The sequence below is a fragment of the Malus domestica genome, chromosome 07, assembly GCF_042453785.1.
Source record: "Malus domestica chromosome 07, GDT2T_hap1".
Lineage (NCBI taxonomy): Eukaryota > Viridiplantae > Streptophyta > Magnoliopsida > Rosales > Rosaceae > Malus > Malus domestica.
This window is the reverse complement of record NC_091667.1, coordinates 32,507,499-32,531,249: the sequence shown is the minus strand read 5'-3', so window position 1 is coordinate 32,531,249 and position 23,751 is coordinate 32,507,499. Positions and strand designations below refer to the sequence as shown.

At 40.7% G+C, this 23,751-nt stretch overlaps 1 protein-coding gene across 1 annotated transcript in view; it reads right to left on the bottom strand.

Moving 5' to 3' along the window:
* Nucleotides 1-23,751, bottom strand: part of LOC139197612 (uncharacterized) — a 97,865-nt gene that overhangs the window by 68,979 nt on the left and 5,135 nt on the right. The gene's annotated exons all lie outside the window — the stretch shown is intronic.

Genomic DNA, 23,751 nt, shown 5'->3' with positions numbered 1-23,751 from the left:
CCGACGAGAATCCTCACTCTTCTTGTCGGAGCACCAAATTTTCGAGCCAACAACATCCTAGAAATAGTTTGCAATCAAAGCAAATCTTCACGGTACAAAAGAATCGATGTGGTGTCGAATCAATGAAAGATTCTCTCGACAAAGTTTGTAAAAATTTGTATAATTAAACTAGAGCAAGTTTAGAAATCGATGTGTTGCGTCACTTACTGTCAATGGAGGGAGTATTTATGAATAAGAATCCTTTTCGGATTATTTTTGTGAGAATTCTAGGAATCCTTAAATAGTGTCCGTTCATCGTATATTATGCGGTTATAAAGTATTTTAAATATTTTTATATAAAATTAAACATAAACAGAACTTGACGAAAACTGACCACACTATGTACGATGAACGGACACGATTTGAAGATTTTGGAATCCTCACAAAGAAGATCTGCAAAGAATTCTCATTCGAGTATTTATATTTCAACTCTTTATTTTCGGCACATTAAAAAAATTCTTTATATAGAGACCGCCTCGTACATAGTGTGTTTGGATGAGGATTCGTGTCCTCGTGTGTGGAAAGAAGGTCTAGGGTTTACTAAAGGGAAGAATTAAAGGAATTAATTTTGTTTTAATATCGATAGATTGAAAAGTTATTCAATGAAATAATTATGTATATAGGACAGTAGAATATGAATTCTCCTCAGATGTGGACTCGATAAATTAGTTGGGCGTATGAAAATTAAACTGATTAGTTGGTCTTCCATATCTCCTTTCAAACTTTTTATTAGTTTTTTTTTTTCCTTCAATAAGATAGTTGGTTTGCTACCCACTCGTAGAGAATGCGGTGCCTTACTAAGAGCTGGTTTGGTATTGTTATGCTTTGAAAAAAAACTGCTGTGAGAATAAGCGGCTGTGCTGTGAGAATAAGCGGCTGTGAAATAAATCAGTAGAGTGTTTGATAAATTTTTTTGTAAAAGTGCTTTTAGAAAAAAAAAAAAAACAGTCTGATAGTAGGTCTTTTCATTAAAGGAGCACGGTAGCTCCGTGTGCTTTGAAAAAAAACCAGTTTTGCAAAGCTGCAAATAGCAGCTTCAACTTTTTCCTTTGATTTCAGCTTATTCTCACAGCAGCTTCCAAAATAAGCCTTTTTTCTCAGTTTACCAAACAGCTAAAACCCTCACAGCTTTTTTTCATAGGTATCATGGGTGCTTTTTTTTAAGCACCTCACTCCCAAACCCAACCTAACCCGAGTAACAAATGTATGAACGGAGACAGCTAAGGTTTAATGGGGGCAGCAACCCCAGTGGAGTTTTGTGAGGGAAAAAGAAATACGGTATTAAGAAGGTGCAAATAACATATTGATCATATTAATGAGTATAAATAAAAAGACATATGTAGCTTGAATATATCATAATTTTACTACTTTTTGCTTATATTCTTAAATAGCCCATTATTGAAAAAAAATTCCTACAGGTTGTGGCTTAATGAAGTTTGAGAAAGAAAAAAAAATGCAATGAAAGTATAAAGGATATTTTCTTATGATGAATTTTTTCTCAATAACTAGAGGTTAAGTTCACCACCACTAAAAGAAATTTTCAGCTCTGTTCATGAGCATAGTGTGTGGTTATTACGACCTCACACCCTGTACAGTGGTTTGTGAACAAATTTCAAAACATGTTTACCCACCTGGCTCGAACTTCACTATGACTAATCACTTTAATGATTTTCTTAGTTACAAGCCTACACTACTAAACTTGACTCCTTGAATAAGATAAAAACTCTGATAAGTTGTTTTAACTTTTTTTATTGTTTTCCTTCAATGTGGTCGGAAAATATAGTTCAAATAGTAACACTCTTAGGAATCATAATACAAATCGGATATGACTTTTAATATTTAATGATATGGACAATAAAAATCAAGGATGAAAATTGTACGTATTCTTTTCAACTATTTTTAGTCTTTGATTGTGAAGGTGTCAAACTCGGAAGTCTCTAACTTGGTTTCGTATATTTAAAAATACGACAAGAAATTGAGACGATCGTTTTGCAATGAGACGTGTAGATGGAGCCCAATGCCCATGACATGGTGTGGGCAAGACCAAGTAGGTAAAACTTGATTGTTTGCCCCATTCTTGTACTTCCAATCTCATACGATCTAATGATGTCTATATATTTAATATTGGAAAATGTTAGAGAGATTAATTATTTAAATTAAATTTTGTAAACCATATAACGCGGTTGTTAATGATTAAGTTATTACTTAAGCGTCGATTAACATGCTTATTTTGTATTAGTGACACATCACATGATTCACAAACTTGATATAAAATTTGGTTTATATAACATTACTCTTTAATACTTCATATTTTGAGAAGCAATTCACCAGTTTTTTACCTATTTTATGGGAAACTTTGCTATTAATGTTGTAGCATATTACATGAATTTTAACGTGGTAATTGGGAAGATCTCAAAGTCAAATTAATGCGACGTTAGTTTGATAGGAAAATGTTTTCTTTTTCCCTTCTACACATCTGTATTTATTTATGTCTTTAAATTTTCTATTCATTTATTCAATCTAAAAGCTAAAAAAACAAACATATAGCATGCATGAGAAGAAAAAACTAAAAGTGTGAAAATTATTCCTATTTGAGTATTCAGAAGAAAGTCGCGTGTCATTTGTTACAATTAAGCAAGATGGTACCCTATAATTTTATGAAACTTCAACTCAAAAAGCAAGTGTTATATCATTGCCATTTCATAACATGAGTAATGACTTTTTAATTAAATTAAAAATAAAAAAAATGATGAGATATAAGATTTATGTCTCATCTGATTAATTGTAATATTTTTTATTATCAATAAAATTTTCTCGTACTATTAAAATTTTCGGTGCAATGCTGAATGTTTATAGAAAAATGGATGAATAAAAGAAACAAAAACTCGAAACGATAATGAGAAACACTTGTCTGCTACAATTAAAAGAGGTATTGTCAAAGGGTCCACGTCAAAACGTGGCTACCAGAATATCACACAACACCCTCCGCATACGTGATAAATAAATCATGAAATGCCAAAAAAAAACAAATATTTGATAACAGATCATGTTATATCATGTGATTCATGTGTAATGTGGTGTGATTTGAAAGGGATGGTTACAGGTGCATGGGAAGATAAGGGATTTTATTCACAAAGTGAGATTAAAGGAAGAAAACTAAACCCGTCGATATGAGATAAAATTCGGAATTTTTTTTGGGCGGTATCGGGAAACTAAGTTACAATTTCAAAAATCGTATGTATATTTGTTCGTGTTTTGACCTCTATAAATAATTAAGACAAACTTAATCACAACCTCTTCCTCATCATACTTCTTCTATTTTCTTCTATCATATTTGCCTTATTTTTCTCTCTCTTCTTGTGTGCAACTCTATTGTGTGCACTATGCGCTCGATGAAATATCTTAGTTTACAAGTCTTTGCCATCTTCAATTACTCTATAGTATCCTGCATCTACTCTCGACAAGTCTCTACAAAATAATAGTAGTTGTCGACATATATTAGCATAAACTTTCGGTATATTGGCATGAGTTGGTTGATATGATGACCCCATTATTCAAAACTCTTAGCTCTGTCAAGGATTGGAATATAATAATATTGATATTTTCATACAAGTAGAAAAGTAATTGAAAGTTGCAATATCATTAGTATATTGATAAATTTTATAGGTTCAAGAACGGTTCAATATTAATATTACCGATATTGTTCCCAACTTAATCACCTCTTATTAGATGTTGGGTACAAAAAAACCTCGGTGATATTAGGAGTACAGAAACTCCAGTATATTAATTGATATTATTTTGTCATATGTCAATATATAATCTTATTCTCCAACACGTGTAAGTTGGGTAATGCTATCCACACATACTTTTACCTCTCACAGACCCCTCTCAATTTTTGAACGTCGGATCAAATGAAAAGAATAAAATTAATGGATAAAAATTAATAAGAGTGTGTGAGATCTAAAAAAAAAAGTGTGTGAATTCACACACCCTATAAATTATGATATTGAATTGTTGTACAAAAAGGATCATTAAATAATCGCACTCTAAAAAAAGTGCAGTTAATCGTATTGGAGAACATAGCTTCCAGTTCCTATGTACCATGATTTTCTAGTTTGTTGACTGCTTTTGTTGTTAGTCAATCGTTTTAGCAACAATATATTTATAAGTTTTCAACTTCTTTATTGGTCAAGAGTTTTTATTTTTGTTCATGCGTTTTCGAAAGAACTAAGTTCACAGTGCAGCTACGTTGATGATGATGAGGAAATGACGTGAGCTCAAAGTTTTGGATTTACAAATTAGTGCCGGGGAGATTACCTAAAATAAAATAAAATAAAAGATGTTTCTGATTTGAATATTATTGTAATTAACGTTGGGTACGTGCATGCATATGCATGGAAAACAACAACATCGACCCACAACGAGCGAGAGATTTTACAGTGTTTTGGAAACACGATCTGATATTGCAAGTGTAATAATACACTTGGTTAAAAATTTGGAATTTTTTTTAACCAATTGTATTATGGCACTAAATGTACTCAGTTATGTTTCCGATACACTGAAAAGTTTCTGATAAGCAACATGGAATAGTACGAACGGAACATGGGAAGAATGTGGATATGTCTAATAATTTGCTTTACACCTCAGTGTCAATGCAGTATCTAATCTGTAACATCCGATCTTGATGTGTTACTTCAACTAAAACCAACGCCACACTTTTGCTCCAAATCTCACATGATTAAAGTGGCATTACCTAACATTCAGAGTCTTAGTTTAATTTATGGAATTGTTGACTAAGACTCTGAATGAAGGAATGGTAGGTTCAAATGAAATCTATGACTTGCTATTAAGATTCTTCACCTATCATAAAAAATCCAGTCAAGATTTGTCAATTATATTAATACAGTACTTAATCACTTTCTTAATTGCCTTAAACTATGCCGAATCCTGCATAACTTGTACTTAGTGAAGGAGGAAAACTTGGGTATGGATCTCTCTGATCACGTTGTCTGTTGGACACTTCTTACAAAAATATAAAATTCTATGTATTTTAGTTCCGCTTGATCTCTTGCTAATCCTACCTAGTGTGAGAGTTGCCATACTAAATATGCCCTACCGAAGGTTTTCTCATTGGTGGATTGATCATGAATGGCTTCCATCTAATTAGTAACTTAACTACATTGAGTTTGCTTATTGTAAGAGAACCTAGGATCCCATAGGAAAGAAAAGAAGAAACCGACCCACATTCTACCTTGTATTCCCAAAAGGTTTGACAGAGAGAGATTTGAGAAACCAAATTATTAGTTGCCAAGCAAATACTAGATACATGTCAAACATGCTTTGCTAGTTTGATCCTCCCTTTTTGGTTTTTTAGACAGCCGCCAATTACAAGAAGTTGGGTACATGTTCTCCAATGACCAATTCTTTGATCTAAGGATAATTCGCACAAAACACAAATAATTAATTAAACTTAGGGCTACCACACTAACTACACCACTAGAACTAGAAGTCTCGAAACATAATTGTCATAAAGACAATAAACGCGACATACTAGCACCGAAACCCTCACATAAAGTCATCGCAATCAGTGAGGCCACACAATCACCGTATGGACACAAACACGTGAAACCCAAGCACAACTCTTCCATCAACTTCCAACGTGCTTAAATTAAATGGATAATATAAATTACTAATAAAATGGAACCCATGCTCCATGTCTTCAAGTGCTGGGCCTGATTTGGCAATCTTCATGGAACCCATGCTTCATGTCTTCAAGTGCTGGGCCTGATATGGCAATCTTCATGATTAATTATGTCACTTTTTTATGACTATATATTTCTTTTAATTTAAATTTCATGGACTGGAGGATGCTAGAAACTTTAGGGGTGTGTTTGTTTGACTTTCCTAAGTTTTATTAGACTGGTTTGGCTTAGCTAAGAATGTTAGTCTGTGTTTGTTGTGCACCAGGACTCACTTTAATGAGACTAAGTCTCACTCGTTCAAACTAAATGCTTCACTGAGAGGTCTTAGCGAGACCCCTTAAAAAGTGGCGGACTAGCTAGGACCGCTCGCCCTCATCTGTTGTCTGCTTCACACCTTCTCTGAAACTAACATGCATCTCTCAAAGATGCCCAAAAAACCAACCCAACACCAATCCACATGAATCTACATCTCAAAGATGCCAGCCGCATCTGAAATGCTTTAACCAACCAAGGACCTCAAAAATCCCAGAAAGCCAACAAATTTTCATCATCAATTACCTCATAAATTCATGCGGGTTGTCCCCAGAAGCTTCGATATCAGCAAGAGATGGACAACGGTTATGGCGGGCGAATAATTGCGGTTATTTACCCATAACCGTTTATGCTCATACCAGCATAACAGTTTACTCGTTGGGTAATTGTCTAAACGGTTATACCATACCCATAACCGTTTACAAACGGTTAACCATACCCATAACCGCATACTCATTTAACCGTAACCGTTTAATACCCGTTTACCTTTTTAAACCCATTTATCTTCTTTTTTCTTACCATTACCCTTTTTTCACTCGTTTACATGTTTTTTAACAACTTGAAATTTCAAAAAAATAAAATAAAATTGTCATAATTTTCTTTTTTTATTGACAATTAAACACCGTTATAGGTACGGTACATTCATCATATATTTTCGTATTTTAATTTTGAAAGTCCTTATACCATTCCAATAATTGAAATAATAGTTTACGGACGATATTTTTAACTATTACCAATGAAGGTAATATAATATTTGCTAAGTATTCTTGGGTTACGAAAACTGTTTAGAAGACAGTATTCTTGGGTTATTTAACCCATAATGTAAAGTATTAACATAATATATGTTGATGCACAAAATCAGCGAGGACTTTGGTACAACATAAAGTGTTAAGTTTGCGACCTTCGTTAGATTGCTCCGGTCACTAGTGTGGATAAGTATGTAAATGGATAGAGACAGAGAAGCAAACACAAGATGTACGTGGTTCATCCAGATTGGCTACGTCCACATAGTAGATGAGTTCTCATTAATTGTGAAGGGTTTACACAAGTACATAGGTTCAAGCTCTCCTTTAGTAAGTACAAGTGAATGATTTAGTATAAATGATATTAGAAAATATTGTGAGAGAATGATCTCTATTTATAGAACAAAGTTTCTAGTTTCATTCTGACATTGACACGTGTCGTGTTGTGATTGGCTTCTGACGTCGACACGTGTTGCGCTGTGATTGGCCTCTTGGTTGGAGGGAAACTCTTCTGGGTCCTTGATGGTATAACGTTGACCGGTGCTCAGTAGTTTTGGGATTGGTCAAGTATGGTAGAAACAGTGCTCCCCTAAGTTCCCGAGTGAGGGAAGTTCCTCGGTTGGGGATTTGTAAGATCCAAGTCATTGAGTAATCACGAAACTTCTAAGTACCGAAGTGTGATATCATTTTCACTTGCCTTATCTGTCTCATATGTAGATGTGGCATCTTCTCTAGAAGTACTTTTCCTCTATCCAGGGGTAGTATCTTTAACCGATGAAGATGCACAAGGTAATGTATCAATTTCACTTGAAGCTTACTTGTAGTTTCGAGCTTGATCAAGTGCGATACAAACCCTATAGTAGGAGTCCCCCAAGTCGTCGAGTTAGGAGATTTATCGAATGAGGTAACAGACAAGGTAAGCAATCAGACTTCCAAGCAAGCAACCTGGATCAGAGGTTCGACTTCGGCTTCTGGTTGATTGTTCTCCTTCTCCTTGTGCCGTAAACAGCAACAAGGATAAGGAGAAGCAAATGGAGAAGAGATGATATGAGATACCTTTGCTTTTGAAGAAGTAACTTCCACAGGCTTATTCTTGTATTGGGTTGGAGGGTTTTCTGGTTTCCACCAGAGTATAAGGCCGATTCAACAATTTGAGGGTCAATACAAGTCCATCAAATCTAGAATACATTCGACCCTGATGATATGAGATACTTTTGCTGTTGACAAAGTAGTGGGTGTATCGGCACATGTTCTGTTACGCTTGTCTCCACATGCTTCCTTGTATCATTCTCACTTGCCCTATATGTTCCTCAGACAGATGTGGTATCTTCTTTGGAAGCATAAGCTGTTGAAGATGAGTACTTGAGAGCAATGCCAGATAAGTAATCAGGCAAGGGGTTCCAGGCAGTCAGTTCCTGACTGGAAGCTTGATTCCAAGTGCTGACTGATTGTTCTCTTTCTCCTTGTCTTGCAGGTAAGAACAAGGCCAAAGGAAAAGGCAGGGAAAAAGCATGATATGGGATACTCTTGCTTTTAACCCTAATGATATGAGATACTGTTGCTCTGGTGTAGCTTGTTTGCAAAGGTATTATCGAGAGGAAAAGAAGCTAAGTATTTTGAGAGACCCTGCTGAGAGTGCCCTCTTGGATGTGAAGAAAAGTTGAGCATTTTTTATTATTTGTAGGTCTGCCTAGCTGTGGAGGATGGAGGTCAACATATATATGAGTCTCCCTAACAACAAGTAGTAGTGTTATTCCTTTACCCTTCTTGGTCATAGCAATGTAGTGGGAGCTGCAAGCTTCACGTGTTTTAACTTTGTCAGAGCACTTTGAAAAAGTGGTCTGTGGTATTTGGAAAGCTGATGTTGCGTGTGAAGATTGCAGACAAGCTTTATCCAAGGAAATCTGGCTCTCGAAGTTCAGAGAGCAGTGCCTCTTCGGTTTCCGAACAAGCAATCATGTGGGGGATCTGGCTCTCGAGATTCAGAGAATGGTGTCTCTTTGATTTTTGAGAAAACAATCTTGTTGGGAGTCTGACTCTTGAGATTCGGATAACAGTGCCTCTTTGATTTTTGAGAAAGTAATCCTGTTGGGAGTCTAGCTCTCGATATTTGAAAGGCGGTGCCTCTTCCATTTTTTAGCACGTAATCCTGTTGGGAGTCTGGCTCTCAAGATTCGGAGAGCGGTGCCTCTTCGCTTTTTTAGAAAGCAATCCTGTTGGGAGTCTAACTTTTAAGATTCAGAGAGCAGTGTCTCTTCGATTTTTGAGAAAGTAATCATGTTGGGAGTCTGGCTCTAGAGATTTGGAGGGCGGTGCCTCTTCGATTTTTTAGCAAGCAATCTTGTTGGGAGTGTTTTCTTGAATGTGAGTAAATGTTGGGCATTTTTGTCAGTCTGTCTTGCCATGGAGCACAGAGGTTGACACACATATGGACTTTCCAGTTATTCAAGCAGTGGTGTTGTTCCTTTACCATTGTGGGTAATAATAGGGTAGCTGGACCTTCAAAATTTATGTGTCTAAACTTTGTCAGAGATATTTGGTAAAGTTATCTGTAGTACTTGAGGAGCTGATTTCGTATGTGGAAAGTGGTGCCTCTTCGGAATCCAAAGAATGGTGCCTCTTCGATTTTTGAACCAACGGCCCGGTTGCCCTTTCTTTTATAAGGGCACCAATTGTGTGCAAGAAGTACATTCAGAGAGTTATTGCTTGTAGGAATTTTCTCCTTACTTCAGAGATTTATTGCACCTCATTTCTCCTTCATTATTTATGAGAATGTCTGGCCCATCCGACCGTCGTTTTGACTTGAACTTTGGTGAAGAGGCAGCCATGCCTTCTCAAGACAACATATGACGCCCATCATTCTTATCCCCTACTGGTCATCTTACCGTTGGGGACTCTGTGATGAAGAATGATATGACCGCTGCGGTGGTGGCTAGGAACCTTCTCACTCCCAAAGATAACAAACTACTTTCCAAACGGTCTAATGAGTTGGCTGTTAAGGATTCTCTGGCTCTCAGTGTTCAGTGTGCAGGTTCTGTGTCTAATATGGCCCAACGCCTATTTGCTCAAACCCGCTAAGTTGAATCATTGGCGGCTGAAGTGATAAGTCTTAAACATGAGATCAGATGGCTCAAGCATAAGAATAAACAGTTGCACAGGCTCGCACATGACTATGCTACAAACATGAAGAGGAAGCTCGACCAGCTGCAGGAATTTGATGGTCATATTTTACTTGATCATCAGAGGTTTGTGGGTTTGTTTCAAAGACATTTATTGCCTTCGTCTTCTGAGGTTGTACCGCGTAATGAAGCTCCAAATGATCAATCTTCGGTGCCTCCTCCTTCTGGGGTTCTGCCTAGTACTGAGGTTTCGAATAATCACCCTCTGGTGCCTCCTCTTTCTGGGGCTCTGCCGACTGCTGAGACTTTTCCTGAGCAACCTTTATGAAGGCTCCCTCTTGTTTGTTTATTTTGATTCATGTATATGTACATATTTGTAACTTATCGGAGATATCAATAAACAAGCTTTGCTTCATTTCAACGTATTGTGTTAAATACACCAAGGCCTTCTCCATTAAGTTCTTTGAATTTTTCCTTTTTGTTGAAGCTTGTATGTTGAAGTTTTGTGAGTGAAGCATGTAGGTTGAGGTAGTGCTCCTTTAATTTCCCGAGTGAGGAAAACTTCTCAGTTGGAGACTTGAAAAATCCAAGTCACTAAGTGGTCGTGAGCCTTCCGAGTATCAAGGTACAGTAGCACATAGTAGAAGTCCCCTAAGTCTCCGGTCGAGGGAGTTGACGAATGAGGCATTTCCTTTCTAAGTGGTAGCCCAAAACTCCTTGTTCATATATATTTGTTATGAAAGTTGTTAAACCCAAAGAAGAGGAGGCCTAGGCAATTTTTTTTTTCGATTTTTGAATTTTTGAATTTTTTAATTTTTGAATTTTCAATTTCCGAAAAAAAAAAAAAATATATATATATATATATATATATTTTTTAAAGCTTTGTAGGTGAAGCTTTGAGGTTGAAGTTTTATTGGGTACCATGAATTGATTTTGCTTCACACTATCTTGATCAAGATAGTGTAAAGCTTTGTAGGTGAAACTTTGTAGGTGAAGCTTTTGTGGTGGGGGAAGCTTTTATGGATGAAGCTTTTGTGGTGGGGAAAACTTTTGTGGGTGAAGCTTTTGTGGTGGGGGAAGCTTTTGTGGGTGAAGCTTTTGTGGGTGAAGCTTTTGTAGGTGAAGTTATTGTGGATGAAGCTTTTGTAGGTGAAGTTTTGGAGTTGAAGCTTTATATGTGAAGCTTTGGAGGTGAAGCTTTTATGGGTGAAGCTTTGGAGTTGAAGCTTTGTAGGTGAAGCTTTGGAGTTGAAGCTTTTGTTGGGTACCATGAATTGATTTTGCTTCACACTATCTTGATCAAGATAGTGTAAAGCTTTTGAGAATTTGTAGTTGTCCTCCATTGATGAAGCTTTTGTTGGTGAAGCTTTTGTGGTGAAGCTTTGTTGGGTACCACAAATTGATTTAGATTCACACTATCTTGATCAAGATAGTGTGAAGCTTTTGAGAATTTGTAATTGTCCTTCATTGATGAAGCTTTTGTTGGTGAAGCTTTGGAGTTGAAGGTTTTGTTAAGTACCATGAATTGATTTTGCTTCACACTATCTTGATCAAGATAGTGTGAAGCTTTTGAGAATTTGTAGTTGTCCTCCATTGATGAAGCTTTTGTGGTGAAGCTTTGTTAGGTACCACGAATTGATTTTGTTTCATACTATCTTGATCAAGATAGTGTGAAGCTTTTGAGAATTTGTAGTTGTCATCCATTGATGAAGCTTTGTTGAATTTCCTTTCTTTTTTTTTTTTTTTTTTTTTTAGGAAACTAGAAATTTGAAAATGTGGGAGAGACAACATATACAAATTTTGCTTCCACACTGTTGAGTGAGAGATTGTGATGCAAGCCACACCTTGTAGTAGTCGAAGGTTTGGATGAACCATATAAATTGAATTTGCTTCGAACAATCTTGAATTTGCTTTGAAGGTTTGATAATTGTAGTTACCCTCCATTGATGAAGCTTTTGTTGGCACCATAAATTGGTTTTGCTTCACACTGTCTTGAACAAGAGTGTGTGAAGCTTTTGAGAATTGTGGTTGAACTTCTTTGATAAAGCTTTTGTTGGCACCATAAATTAGTTTTGCTTCACACTGTCTTGATCAAGAGTGTGTGAAGCTTTTGAGAATTGTGGTTGCCCTTCATTAATTGGTTTTGCTTCACTCTGTTTTGATCAAGAGTGTGTGAAGCTTTTGAGAATTGTGGTTGCCCTCCATTGATGAAGCTCTTGTTGGCACCATAAATTGGTTTTGCTTCACACTGTCTTGATCAAGAGTGTGAAGCTTTTGAGAATTGTGGTTGAACTTCTTTGATGAAGCTTTTGTTGGCACCATAAATTGGTTTTGCTTCACACTGTCTTGATCAAGAGTGCGTGAAGCTTTTGAGAATTGTGGTTGAACTCATTTGATGAAGCTTTTGTTGGCACCATAAATTGGTTTTGCTTCACACTGTCTTGATCAAGAGTGTGTGAAGCTTTTGAGAATTATGGTTGAACTCCTTTGATGAAGCTTTTGTTGGCACCATAAATTGGTTTTGCTTCACATTGTCTTTGATCAAGAGTGTGAAGCTTTTAAGAATTATGGTTGCCCTCCATTGATGAAGCTCTTGTTGGCACCATAAATTGGTTTTGCTACACACTATCTTGATCAAGAGTGAAGCTTTTGAGAATTGTGGTTAAACTCATTTGATGAAGTTTTTGTTGGCACCATAAATTGGTTTTGTTTCATACTGTCTTGATCAAGAATGTGTGAAGTTTTCTACGAGTTGTAGTGTTTGCATTGTTGCAGAAGGGAAATGTCTGAAGCAGATGCAATAGGGCTGAATAGCTTGATCTTCGTATGCCATGCACTGAAGTTGTTGTTGGCTTGCAATAAGACTTTGTTGGTGACTATAACTCTTGTTGGGCATAAGTGCTCCCCTAGTTGAGTTGTCAAGCTTGATGGTTTTTTATTATTTATGAATGCTAGGAGTTCACATGTACAAGTTGTACCACCCGTCTTCTGGTAGGTGGAATGAATGATGAGTTGCTTTCATCACTTGGTTGATGGTACGAATGTGAGTTCCTTCATCACCTTTCATCACATTTCATCATCTGGTTGGTGACACGATAATGAATTCCTTCTTCACCTGGTTGGTGGCATGAATGGCAAACTGCTAAATGATATTAGAGTATAGGTTGTACATTTCATCACCTAGTTGGTGGCATGAAGATGAGTTCCTTCTTCACCTGGTTGGTGGCATGAGTGGCAAGTTGCCAAATGATATTAGAGTACTGGTTGTACATTTCATCACCTGGTTGGTGGCATGAAGGAGAGTACGGGTTGTACATTTCATCACCTAGTTTGTTGCATGAAGACGAGTTCCGTCTTCACCTGGTTGGTGGCATGAGTGGCAAATTGTCAAATGATATTAGAGTATGGGTTGTACATTTCATCACCTGGTTGGTGGCATGAAAGAGAGTACGGGTTGTACATTTCATCACCTGGTTGGTGGCACGAAGTTGAGTTCCTTCTTTACTTGGTTGGTGGCATGAGTGACAAGTTGCCAAATGATATTAGAGTACGGGTTGTACATTTCATCACCTGGTTGGTGGCATGAAGATGAGTTCCTTCTTCACCTGGTTGGTGGCATGAGTGGCAAGTTGCCAAATGATATTAGAGTACGGGTTGTACATTTCATCAACTGGTTGGTGGCATGAGGAGAGTACGGGTTGTACATTTCATCACCTGGTTGGTGGCATGAAGATGAGTTCCTTCTTCACATTTCATCACCTCTGGTGAGAATAAGGACAAGGTGTCGAGGCACATTGTAGCAAGTGTCGAAGACACAAAGTATGTTGAACCCTTTCGAAGCACAGTTGACTTATGTATGGATGTGTTTGAATGTATGATGTTTATGTATGAATGTGTTGGAATGTATAATGTTTATGTTGATTGATATAAGTGATGCTTATGAATGTTTTGCTATACATGAAGGGATCCATGTTTTTGATATGTGAACCATGTTGGTTGTAACACTTAGTATCATATACTTTGTGTCAAAGTACGCATGTTGAAGCTCTGAGTTGGAGTATAAGGGTAGGTCAGCGTAGACCAAGTGTTCCAGTGTTAAAAACGCAAAAGACTCAGAAGAAGTTGTCTGAATTCCCTCTTCTTTAAATATTTGCCGAATGGCTTATGTGACAAAAGATCTCAAGCGGTTAAGAGTCAAAACATTTGTAATGTGTATGCCTTCTTATAATAGCATTTCCTTCAGTACCTAGTCCTCCACTTTGAAATAGTGAGGCTTGGCCCCATAGTCATAATAGTTGACGGTACGTTCACCCTTGGTTGTCTTGATACGAACTTTTATCTCTCTTGTTGTAATGGGCTTGCTGAGAGTAAAAATTCTTCCTCTTACCAAGAGACAGATACGTTTGGTGACTTAGCGAGTAGCTTAATAAGGCAGAAGATGATGCAATGGGTGTCTGAATGGCCAATATCTCTTCACTTGGTAGAACTTGACTTCCACTTCCCTTTTGTTGATAGAGGTTAACCATATGGGGGTTCCCTTAGTATGTCATTACTTCGGCGGATGCGTGGTTGTAAGCATGTGCCATTACCTCAGAGTAAGTCTTCTAAGTATTGGCATTGATTATGTACTTGAAGAAACAATCATGTGGGCCTGCCGTGAAGGCCTTGAGGGCGGTCTTGTCATCTGCCTCAGCACAGCGAGAATACTCATGGCTGAAGCGACCGGCATACTCTCGTAGTGACTCGTCCGGCTTCTGGCGAATAATGTACAAGTCATCTGCATAATGCAAGTTATCGGTCTGGAAGATGTGTTGAGAGACAAACAGTTTCCTCAATTCCTCAAATGAGTTTACTGTCTCAAGTGGAAGACGGAAATACCAGTTTAGAGCTCCACCAGAGATGATGGAGGGGAAGAGAAGACATCGCTATTCGTCGATGTGCATCCGATATGCCATGGTGGACTCAAAGAGGTTAAGGTGTTCAATTGGGTCATCCCTTTCAGTATAGAGTTGTAAACCAAGCTTTTGTTTTGTCTTCGCTTGAAGGGGTGGTCAATGATCCTTCTTGTGAGAGGGCCAGGCCTGGGTTGGTTCCAGTCAGGTATCTCGGCCTGACGTTCGGCCTTCAACTTGTTTACTTCCTCAATGAGCTGTAGGACAAGGAGGTCCTGAGTGGAGTCATGTACCACTGGAATTTTCTTTCGTAAGTCTCCATCGCCTCTTGGAAGTAGGAAAGTTTGAGCAAGGGCGTGTGGTTTTTTCTTGAACTCGCCGTACTGACTTCTAGGGTAAGTCTGTCGGAATACCTCAGAGTCTCATGTACCTTCATGTTCCTCTGGGACCTGTCGTTCCTTCCCTGTATTGGCAGCTGGCCTAGGTCGTGGGAGGGGACCGAGTCTTTCAGAAACCCTTGGGTCATTGATCTTCGAGCATATGTGGAGGGAATTCTCTCGACGTTGCTTTAGGAAGTCTCGGCAGTCACGATAAACGACTTTCGATCCTTCTAACCCTTCTGCAAGGAGGTGTTTTCCTCCACTTCTTCTACTTCGGGTCGAAGCATCTGGGTTGAGAGAAGTCTCATGTTGATCAATGTTTTGATGATTAGCTCGCTCCTCATCAGGGATACCCATGTCGAAGGAAGGTGACCCTCCGTGTTGGGGGGCACCCAGATGATGGTTAATGTCCACAGGGGCAACGAGCTCGCGTATTTGAGTACGCCTAGTTTCGTGGAGCTTCTCATACTGCTCCTGAAGAACCTCATTCTTCATTGCTATCTTATTGTTCTGAGCTTCTAACTCATCGACTTTAGCTTGAAAAGCAACCCTCTTTCATTCCTTCTTTCGTTGCTTCGCACTAGGTGCAAGAGGAGTGTCATTCTGTATGTTGTGGCTTCCTTCACTCCCCATGTTGGAGAAGGATGTCTGGTAAAAAGAAAGTGTACGAATGGTGAAAACCAACTTGGCAAAGCTGAAGAGAGTGGGAATAAGTGTCGTTCCCACAGACGGCGCCAAATGAAGATGCACAAAGTAATGTATCCATTTCACTTGAATCTTACTTGTAGTTTCGGGATTGGTCAAGTATGGTACAAACAATATATATAACGAGCTACATTATATTATAATTAGCTATATAAACCATGCACTATAGTCAATAACATTGATCTAAGTTTTGTCCGATAGAGAACATAGTTTGTGTTAATTTTACATATATAAAATAAATGGGTAAACGGTTACCCTTTTATAACCGTGGTTCAGTGGCAAAGCTACATGAGGGCGAGGAGTGGCGGCCACCCCTCCCCTCGCAGGAAATCAAGCCCAGGCGGTGGTTCAGCCCCTCCGGTCTTGTTGGAAGTGATGAAATTCCATGTGGTTTTCTAGCCTTTTGGGTTTCCCTGCTCTATCGCAGCACAGGCTCTCATTTTTCACAAAAAAAAAAAAAAAAAAAAAAAAGCCTAGGCCAAAGAAAGGAGGAAAGAAAATCTGCATTTTACAGCTTCTGGAGACTGGAAATGAAGTTCTGGTTTGTTTCTAACGAAGAAGAAGAGAAAAGAAGAAGAGAGACTTTTTCTCTCCCTCCCATCCCACCCCACATGACTTTTGAGAATTACAATTTGTTTTTTTTATATATATAAATTGTTTGTACCATACTTGACCAATCCCGAAACTACCGAGCACCGGCCAACGCTATACTGTCAAGGACCCAGAAGAGTTCCCCTCCGACCAGGAGGCCAATCACTACTCGACACGTGTCAAGATTAGAAGCCAATCAGAGCGCAGCACGTGTCGACATCAAGAACCAATCATAACATGACACAAGTCAATGTGACAAAGCTACAAGTTTTTCTATAAATAGGGGTCATTCCCCCACAATATTGCCTAATGTCATTTTGTACTAAACTATTCACTAGAACTCACTAAACCAGAGCTTGAACCTATGTATTTGTGTAAACCCTTCACAATTAATGAGAACTCCTCTACTCCGTGGACGTAGCCAATCTGGGTGAACCACGTACATCCTGTGTTTGCTTCTCTGTCTCTATTCATTTACGTACTTATCCTCACTAGTGACCGAAGCAACCAAGCGAAGGTCACAAAACCTGACACTTTCTGTTGTACCAAAGTCTTCGCTGATTTTGTGCATCAACATTTGGCGCCGTCTGTGGGAAACGACACTTATTCCTACTCTCTTCAGCTGTGTCAAGCTGGTTTCTATCATTCGTACACTTTCTTTTGATCAGGCATCCCTCTCCAACATGGGAAGCGAAGGAAGCCACAGCACACAGAATGACACCCCCCTTGCACATAGTGCGAAACAACGAAAGAAGGAAGAAAAACGAGTTCTTCTTCAAGCTAAAGTCGATGAGTTGGAAGCTCAGAACAACAAGATAGCAATGAGGAATGAGGTCCTCCAGGAGCAATATGAGAAGCTCTTCGAGACACTCCACGAAGCTAGGCAAGCTCAGACACGCGAGCTTGTTGCCCCCGTGGAAGTCAACCATCAACTGGGTGCCCTCCAACATGGAGGGTCACATGCATTCGACATAGATATCCCTGATAGGGAACAGATTACCCCTCGACTTGATAATCAACATGAGGCTTCTCTTAACCCAGTTGCTTCGACCCAAACCATGAGAAGTGGAGGGAGACACCTCTTTGCTGAAGGGGCAGAAGGATCGAAAGCCGTCTTTCGCGATTGTCGGGATTTCCTGAAGCAACGTCGAGAGAATTCCATCCATATAAGCTCAAAGATTAATGACCCAAGGATTTCTGAGAGACTCGGTCCCCTGCCACGGCCCAAGCCGGCCACCAATTTGGGGAAGGGGCAACAAGTCCCAGAGAGACATGAGGGTACAGGGGACTCAGAGGTGTTCCGACAGACATACCCTGGAAGCCAGTACAGCGAGTCCAGGGAAAAATCACATGCCCTTGATCAAACCTTCCTAATTCCAAGAGGAGATGGAGATTTACGAAAGAAAGCTCCAGTGACACATAACTCCGCTCAGGACCCCCTTGTCCTACAACTTCTTGAGGAAGTAAACAAGTTGAAGGCTGAACGTCAGGCTGAAATACCTGACTGGAACCAACCCAGGCCTGGCCCTCTTACAAGGAGGATCCTCAACACCCCCCTTCAAGCAAAGACAAAGCAAAAGCTTGGCTTGCAACTTTATACTGGAAAAGAGGACCCGATTGAGCACCTTAACCTCTTTGAGTCCACCATGGCATACCGGATGCACACCGACGAAGAGCGATGTCTTCTCTTCCCCTCCACCCTCTCTAGTGGAGCTCTAAATTGGTATTGTCGTCTTACACCTGAGACGGTAGACTCATTTGAGGAATTGAGGAAACTATTTGTTTCCCAACACATTTTCCAAACCGATCGCTTGCACTCTGCAGATGACTTGTACACTATCCGCCAGAAGCCAGACGAGTCATTACGTATGTATGCTGGCCGCTTCAGCCATGAATACTCCCGGTGTGCCGAGGCAGACGACAAGACTGCCCTCAAAGCCTTCACGGCAGGCCTACGTGATTGTTTCTTTAAATACATGATCAATGCCAATACTTGGAAGACTTACTCTGAGGTGATGGCGCAGGCTTATAACCATGCCTCTGCCGAGGCAAAGACATATCAGGAGAAACCCCCTACAACCATCCTTTATCAACAAGTGGGAGGTGGAAGCCAGACTCACCTAAATGAGAAGACCTCGACTTTCCAAACAGCAGTGGCACCTCCCCATGCCTTGCATAATGCTTCACTGAATCAACAGACATATCAATTTTAAGGCAAGAGGAAGGATTTCCATCCTCACCACTCTCCTTTCAGTAAAAAGAGTAAGGGACACTATCCCGATAACCAAGGGTATCGCCACAATAACGCTCGCCCCCAGGCAGTCAATGCAGTGGGTCAAACCCGCGTCAAGATACCCCCTACCCCAAGGTATGAGACATACACGCCCTTGAATGCCACATGCGCGGCCATTTACCCCAGCATCGCTCACCTGATACCAAAGCCAAAGCCGAGGCACCCAGATTACACGCCCCCGAATAACGCGGGCATGTTTTGTTGCTACCATGAGCATAACGGCCATGATAGCGAGAAATGTATCATCCTCCGTGATCGTATTGAAGCTTTGGCACGAGAAGGAAAAATTGATCAATTCCTTCTTCACCCTCAAAGGGATAACCGTAACCAACGCCAGGTGAATGTCATATATTCCATAAGTGGCGGCACACCTATATCTGAATCTTCCAATAGGGCCATGAAAAACAGTGAACGAAGTCTGAAGCCTGGTCACCAAGTGTTTCACGTGGAAGACATCAGGGGAGGGAAGTATCAAAAACCTAACTGGGATCCGATATGTTTCTACCCTGAGGAGGAAAGAGGCATCATCTACCCTCATAACGACCCATTGATCGTGGAGGCTCACATAGCCAACTTTGATGTTCGACGAATCCTCGTAGACACAGGGGCTTCGGTCAATATCATGTTTGCCGAAGCTTTCAGGGCACTCAGTGTAGCTGAACACTTGCTCGATCGCTCGATTTCTCCTCTGATAAGCTTCTCCGGTGATATCGTGCAACCCTTAGGGAGCATACATTTACCCTTTACTATTGGTACAGGCCCTTACACGGCTACCATTACCACTAACTTCCTAGTGGTTGACTGCCCAACGGCATACAATGTCATCTTTGGGCGCACAGGCATCAATGATCTCAAGGCTATGGTATCCACGCATATGCTGTTGATGAAATTTCCAACCCCCCATGGCAACGGCTACATCAGAGGAGATCAGCTTAGTGCACGATCATGTTACAACACTTCAGTTAAGCAACAACACTTGCCCGGACCCAAGGAAACCCTGTCTGTACATGACCAAGTCACAAAGACCAGCCTAGATGAAGCGAACTTGGATCTTCCTGATAGCAACAATCAACCCGATGATCCTCGAGATGACTCTTTCACCCAGCAAGCCCAACCTGCTGAAGAGTTGGAGAAGGTACCTATCTCAAGAGATTATCCAGACCGCATGGTGAATATTGGCACCACATTGTCACCACCCCTTCGGTTAGCATTGATATCTTTTTTGAAAGAGAACACTGAAGTCTTCGCCTGGTCATACGAGGACATGCCAGGCATCTCTCCCGATGTCATCTGTCATCGTTTAAGTATTGACCCCAAGATCAAGCCGGTGAGACAGAAGCGAAGATCTTATGACGCTGAACGATACGAGGCAATGAAAGCAGAAGTTGAAAAACTCAAAGGCATAGGCTTTGTCCGCGAAGTCAATTACCCGACATGGGTAGCAAACGTGGTCCTTGTTAGGAAAAATCCGACCAAAGAAAGTCTTTCGCTTCAAAAGGTCTTATGGAGGATGTGTGTTGACTACACCGACCTAAAGAAAGGGTGTCCGAAAGATAGTTTCCCTCTTCCTCTTATTGACAGGCTTATAGACTCTACGGCAGGGTGTGAGCTCTTGAGCTTTATGGACGCTTATTCAGGATACAACCAAATCCTCATGAACCCCTCAGACCAAGAACACACGGCCTTCACTACTGACAGGGGACTATATTGCTATAAAGTCATGCCTTTCGGCCTAAAGAATGCAGGAGCAACTTATCAGAGACTGGTCAATTCAATGTTCGCCGAACAAATTGGGAGGAGCATGGAAGTTTACGTTGATGATATGCTAGTCAAGAGCAAACATGCTGACCAACACATCACCAACCTATCTGAAACTTTCACCATTCTAAAGAGGTATCGAATGAGGTTGAACCCCAACAAATGTGCCTTCGGCGTGGGCTCTGGCAAATTCTTAGGCTTCATGATTAGCCAACGAGGCATTGAAGCTAACCCTGAAAAGATCAAAGCAATCCTCGACATGAAAGAGCCAATAACTTCAAAAGACATCTAAAGCCTTACTGGCAAGGTGGCAGCCTTAACCAGATTCATCTCTAAGGCCACAGACAGATGTGCTCCTTTCTTCAAAGCACTCAAGGGAAATAAGAAGTACATTATATGGACGGAGGAATGTGCCAAGGCATTCAGGAACCTCAAAGAGTACATGAGTAAAGCCCCTCTGCTCTCCAAACCAGAAGTTGGTGACACTCTCATCATCTATCTATCGGTTTCGGCTTCAGCAGTCAGTTCTGTTCTTATTCGAATGGACAGTGGTGTCGAACGGCCCGTCTACTACGCTAGCAAGGCCCTACAAGATGCGGAGACACGATACTCCAACATTGAGAAATTAGCTCTAGCATTGGTCATGTCTGCTCGGAAACTTCGCCCTTATTTCCAAGCACACGCCATCATCGTGCTTACCAATCACCCTCTTCGACAGATACTCCAGAGTCCTGACACGTCTGGACGAATGATCAAATGGGCGATAGCATTGGGTGAGTTTGACATCTCCTACCAACCAAAACCAGCCGAAAAAGGCCAAGCAGTAGCAGATTTCATCGCCGACTTCACATATCCTGTTGACATTGCTTCTACACCTGAAGCAGTAGCTTCATTACCATCGGAAGCTCAGAAGGTAGAATCAACGACCTCAGCATGGAGTTTGTATGTTGATGGCCCATCCAACCAACAGGGCTGTGGAGCGGGACTAGTCTTGACTACGCCCGACAAAGTAGCAATAGAGTATGCTCTTCGTTTCAAATTCAAGGCATCAAACAATGAGGCCGAGTATGAAGCCCTTCTAGCAGGATTACGTTTGGCCAAACACCTCGGGGTTAAACAAATTGATATTTTCAGTGACTCCCAATTAGTGGTCAACCAGGTTACCAACAACTTTGATGCTAAGGACAGCTCCATGGCAGCATATCTTGCGCAAACACAACTTTTGCTCAAGCACTTCCACTACCAGATCACCCAAGTTCCTCGAGCGGCAAACAGTCATGCAGACGCCCTGGTTCGCCTCGCCTCAGCTGTGGAAGACAAGATTGGAAGAAAAATTCATGTCGAACTGTTGGCAACACCAAGCACCATGGCCGCAGAAGTATGCAACTTACAACAGGGGGATAGTTGGATCACCCCGATCTATAATTTCCTTGCTCATGGCACCTTCCCAAATGATAAAGTCCAGGGTAAGCAAATTCGATACAAGTCTACCCGCTACCTGATCATCAATGATCAACTCTATAAGCGAGGTTTTAGCCTGCCATACTTAAGGTGTCTTACGCCTGCCGAGGCGGAAATCGTCCTTCGGGAAATACATGAGGGAGTCTGTGGAGATCATGCTGGATCTCGGTCCCTAGCACACAAGACTTTTCGCCAAGGATATTACTGGCCAACACTCCACCAGGATGCCATCAAAGTATCCCGCTCATGTGACAAATGTCAACGATATGCAACTATTCCTCATTCCCCTCCAGAGCCTCTTACTCCTATGATCAGCCCTTGGCCCTTCGCCCAGTGGGGACTTGATTTGATCGGCCCAATGCCGGCAGGGAAGGGCAAAGTCTGTTACGCAGTCGTTGCAGTGGACTACTTCACAAAGTGGGCCGAAGTAGAACCCTTGGCAACCATTACTGAGGCAAAGATAGAAGACTTCGTGTGGAAGAACATCCTTTGTAGATTCGGCATTCCCAATGCGATAGTCACTGACAATGGGCGACAGTTTGACAACAAGAAGTTCAGGTTGTTCTGCTCTAAGTTCAACATCAACTTATGCTTTGCCTCTCCAGCTCATCCCCAGTCTAATGGACAAGTTGAGGCCATCAACAAAATAATCAAGCGCACTTTGAAAACCAGCTTGGACAAAGCTAAAGGCTGTTGGCCAGAATTTGTACCCCAAGTTCTTTGGTCATATCGCACTTCATATCGGACTTCAACAGGAGAAACTCCATTCTCACTTGCCTTTGGCACAGAGGCGGTTGTCCCTGTTGAGCTCGAGCAAGCAACATTCCGAGTCCAGAACTACATTCAAAGTGAAAATGACAAACAACTCACCCTCAACTTGGATTTAGTCGAGGAACACAGAAACCAAGCTCACTTGAGGAATGTCGCCTACAAGCAGCGCATCTCCAACTATTATGACTCTAGGGTCAAGCCTCGTTCTTTCAAAATAGGAGACTGGGTCTTAAAGAAAAGATTACTCTGCGACAGAGTCCCGAGTGAAGGCACACTTAGTCCAAACTGGGATGGACCGTATGAAGTCATTAGCATCAGTCGCCCTGGCTCTTACACACTTAGAAGCTCTAATGGCAAGACCCTTGGCCATCCATGGAACGCTGATCACTTGAAGTACTACTACAAATAGACTCACGATGTACAAGTGTTGAGCTATAGCCGTTCGGCATCCTATGTAATGAAGGCCATTTGGCAATGAATTCAATAAAGAGGTAATTTAGCCAACTCAGCCCTCACTCTTTTACATTCATAGCAAGCGATGCCAGAACCCTTCTCAATCAGAAAGTAATCCGTCTTCCACAGTCACTACAAAACAAGCAAATGAAGACCGTGTCAAGCGCCAAAAAAAAAAAAAAAAAAAATCAGCTTCATCCAAAAAGCTTCACCCGAAAAGCTTCACCTCCAAAGCTTCACCCACAAAGCTTCACCTAAAAAGCTTCACCCAAAAAGCTTCACCCGAAAAGCTTCACCTCCAAAGCTTCACCCACAAAGCCTCACCTAAAAAGCTTCACCCATAAAGCTTCACCTAAAAAGCTTCACCCAACAAGCTTCACCCGAAAAGCTTCACCCAACAAGCTTCACCCGAAAAGCTTCACCTCCAAAGCTTCACCCACAAAGCCTCACCTAAAAAGCTTCACCCACAAAGCTTCACCCAAAAAAAAAAAAAACTTCACCCGAAAAGCTTCACCATCAAAGCTTCACCTAG